Here is a 3,281-nt window from a genome sequence, read left to right on the forward strand (position 1 = left end):
GTCAATGATGCCATTCAATGCTGACAAGGAAGCCCCAGGGAATTAGGAGATGGTGGTATTGCCCAAGACAGTGGAAGAGATTGTAGAAAACCGTGTTAAATGTCACAGAGCACTAGCAAGGAATTTATGAATGGCTGACCTTCTGGAGAGGCCTAGAGTGGGTCCAGTGCATAGGCAGAAGAGAGCCAGAGTGCCGAGAACTGAGGAATTAAATGAAGAGAGAATATCATTACTCCTTTCAGACACTTGAGATGGACAAGGAGCAAACAACGGCTGCCAAGACATATATATTGGAAGGGAAAATTTTGTGTCTGTGTAGTTATTAGGGGATGCTCAGTAATGGTGGAGCAGGGACTCGTAGTGAAGTAGAGACTGATCATAGAGGAGAGAGAGAATGGAGGTAGAAAACTTACAGAGGGTATAAGACCAGGTTGTCTTGTTGCAAGCTGTATCCTGAGTTTCATGCATGCACTGAGTACAGAGAAAACAATAAATCCTTATTAAGTGAATGAATATATTGTTGAATGAGATCATGATAAAATAAATGAATATGCAGGGTCCAGATCAGGAAACAAGTCGCTTTGAATGCGAGGTGGGCTCATCTGTGTCTCTGCCTTACTTCTTCCCGGTGATCATGGCTTGACTCCCGCCTACATTTATTCTTCTTTTCTGGATATTAAGGGGCTAATGGTTTTCTGTGCCCCAATCTCCTTTTTTCTCCTATACTCATACTTTTGGTGTTCTTCTCTCCTTACATAGAATGAGACATGCTGTAAACACACACCCATGTGTGTGTGTCCACGTCCCCCTCTTCCAGCTAAGCTCTTCGGTTACCCCGGGCTCTTCATGCCTTGTGTCACTCATCCCATCCTACTTACACATGTCCATCCTCAGCTCTAGGGAGACAAGCCACCCTCTTGGCAAACCCACCCACCCCCTGCTTGGCCTCCTTATCCCACTTCTGAGCATTGTATGGATTATTTGAGATTCCTAGGCAACCCTTTCTGTTGTTTTGCAATCAAACCTGCTCCATGCCTCTTGTAAAATGTAAGTGAAAACCTCGCCTCCTTTGTGAAATTATCAAAGACCCCTCACAAAATAGTAACTGCATGGTATAACTCATCCGCTGTTTTTATGAGTGAATTGACATCCAGTCGTTTTCCATGGAGACAAGCAGGTCATATGGCATTTACTAGGCATATGTACTTCTCAAGGGCACACCCTCAACCACTGATCATTTTCCTTTATATGTGCTGGAACTTCTTTTTCTCCTACTCATAGGGATGTGAACAAGAATTATGCTCAATCATCTCTAATAAGTGTTATAAACCCCAACATAGTGGTAACAAATATATTTTTTTAAATCATGGCAATATTCCAGACTCTCTGAATAGATGGGAGCACAGTTAAGTCAGACTTAAGCTAAAGGATAGGAAACTTTATGCTGCATGGCTGTAGAATGAGTACTAAATGTAGTCCTAAATTCGGACTAGCCGTCTTATCAATATGATTTTCTGACAATAGTGTAATTAGACAAGGTGTCCCCTTACTAAATTCATCACTAAATCCAGAATAGCAGTTCAAAGCTTATGCCTTGTTCTTGACTGAAGAGCAATGTAGGTAATGTTAATTTACCTTACAGAAGTCATATTAATTACCCATTATTGCATAACAAATTACCTTAAGACATTGACAATTAAAGGACATTTTTTGGGGGAAATTGTCTTGCATCATTTCTGTGGATCAGGAACCTGGGAGCAGTTTAGCTGGGTGGTTTTGTCTCGGGGTCTCCTACAAAGTTTCAGTCAAGATGTCAGCTCAGTGTCTTTTATATTTAGCCTGAGATCACATGCTGTCGTATTTGCAATCTTTTATTACTTACACAAGTCAGCCCTATTCATTATGGGAGGGGACCCCACAAAGGCATCAATATCAGGACCCAAGGATCGCTGAGAATCCTGTCGACTGGAAGTCTAAAGTTTTGTAGAACTAATATAAGAAGGAGCTACATGTATGCATACAGAGGTATATCATATATTCAAACATTTTTAGATTATGTGTTCATATATCTGGTTTTCCTACTAGGATCTCTCTTCTAATATAGATACCTTGTTTACTTCCAAATATTTTCACTCTCAATACTTAACGCCTCCACTATAATTAGTACTCAACAAAGATTTACTGATAATAAAAACAAGATGTCGAGATATATATATATATATATATATATATATATATATAGGCATACATATTTTTTTTAGAATTGCTTTTAAACATTTCAGGGAGAGCTAGAAGTCCAGATTGGTTTTTACTTCAGCCAAGTCAGTTGTCTGTATTTACTCCAAATGCCCGTGCATGATTTCAAGGACATAATGGATACTGCAGAGGCATTCAGTCTTCCTCCCAGAAAACTGGAACCCCTGCTGGGATGTGGATAGCAGATGTGTAGTCCTGCCCCTGGGGACTGTGCCGTATTTCTGGATTAGATGTTCATTAAGAGAAAGTGGTGTCGATGAGCTTTATACGCAGGATTTACCACTAATGCTTTCCAGACCCACAGGAACCTTCTCTACTCGTTTCCCCTCCACTAACCTGAAGGGACTTAAAAACAGCCTTGGGAAGTCTGGGTGTGGCATCTGTTTGGAGATTTTTTTTTTTTTAAGATTTAATTTCTTTGGCAGACAGAGAGAGAGAGAGAGAGCACAAGCAGGGGAAGTGGCAGGCACAGGGAGAGGGAGAAGCAGGCTCCCCAAAGAGCAGGGGGAGTCTGATGTGGGACTTGATCCCAGGACCGTGGGATCATAACCTGAGCCCAAGGCAGATGCATAACCAACTGAGCCACACAGGCGTCCTGTATGGAGATTTTGTCAAGTAATCTTCTGACTTGAAGCAAAATAATGGCCTAGCAAAACATTGTGCATGTCGCATGCGTTCATTTGCCCCGATCAGCTAAGTAATGCAGAACAAGGGGTGCAGGCACGTTGGAACGGGTCAGCATCACCTCAGTCTCACCCCACTTCAGGGACATCGTGCTGTAACGGGCTGGTTAGAACTCGGGGCCCAGAGGCAGGTCATGTAATGCACGCGCATCTTCGGTTGCCTCCTCGCCTTGTAAAAATAAAGATATGGAGGCTGACACCTCTCCAGGATTCTTGTGACAAATGGGCAATAAAACTCCAAGCAAAAGCCCTCTATAAATACAAAGCAGCACTAGATGGAGCATGCTCTGACATGATGATATGGTCTAACAGGCAGAAATACTTTCAGGATAATTTGCAGTT

This window comes from Neomonachus schauinslandi, chromosome 8 (assembly GCF_002201575.2).
Source record: "Neomonachus schauinslandi chromosome 8, ASM220157v2, whole genome shotgun sequence".
Lineage (NCBI taxonomy): Eukaryota > Metazoa > Chordata > Mammalia > Carnivora > Phocidae > Neomonachus > Neomonachus schauinslandi.